The sequence below is a fragment of the Arachis ipaensis genome, chromosome B10, assembly GCF_000816755.2.
Source record: "Arachis ipaensis cultivar K30076 chromosome B10, Araip1.1, whole genome shotgun sequence".
NCBI lineage: Eukaryota > Viridiplantae > Streptophyta > Magnoliopsida > Fabales > Fabaceae > Arachis > Arachis ipaensis.
Genome location: NC_029794.2, coordinates 241496 through 242552, shown reverse-complemented (window position 1 = coordinate 242552; position 1057 = coordinate 241496).

The following is a 1057-nucleotide window of genomic DNA, read 5'->3' as shown; positions in this document are numbered from 1 at the left end:
ATAATGAGTGAAAACAAGTTAAAAAGGAAAATGGGAAGGGTGATGAGTTGGTCGGGTCAACACAAAAAGTTACTATTTTTTCAAAAATTTTAATGACTATAAATTATAATAATAGGATGAGAAAGTATAAGGAGCCAATGTAATTAGTGTATAATGTGTATAATGAAAATATTTTTTAAAGGAAAAGTATATGAAACCAAAAGGTGATCAGCCAAAAAGTAAACAAAACCGTTTAATTAGAATCACTTTTTGAATAATATGTTTGAAAACTGCTCCTAGGATCACGGAGCACAAACCAAAACCCGATTTTTCATGAAGCCCAAACACATTTTGGCTGGTTTTTGGCTGATATGCTTTTGGTTCCCTAGTTGTTCTAATATTAAATGATAATTAAATTAATTAATTATAAAATTATTTTCAATTTTAAATCCAAAACAAATAAGAATTCTAAATAGTTACCAACACCTCCAACCGCTCTCTCTCACTCTCTCTCTCTTTCTCTATTCTCTCTCATCCTCCCTCATCACCAACCCGGTGCATGGTTGTTGCTCAACATCCACCGCCACGGCGCTGCATGACCTGAAGCTTTCATCAACGCCGATCAGAACTGCAGCACTCAACCGCCTTCGTCGGCCTGTCTCCACGCAGTACCCTGCACGGTGTGCGCATTTGCCTGACTACTACCTCCTTCGTCAGCCGTTGAAGGCGGATCATTGGACAGCCCCTTCACATTTACTGTCATCGTCTTCTCCTCATCTGTTCAAACTCTTTTTTTTTTTTTTTTCTATTTTATGGTTACATCAAATCATAAGATTTACGTGGCAAATTATACATTTTTTTTTAATAAAAATTAAATTGTTGGATGATCATAGTTGCTTCTTCTATTTATTCATCTCTTTCTTCTTCTATTTGAATGATCAATTTATGATGGTAATTTTAGTAGGTATTGTTATTTTAATTTTTATGCAGATTATTGTTTTGACTGGATTGAGTTTAGTTATATATAATTAAAATATGTTAGATGTTCAATTCATTAGATAAACGGATGATTATTTTT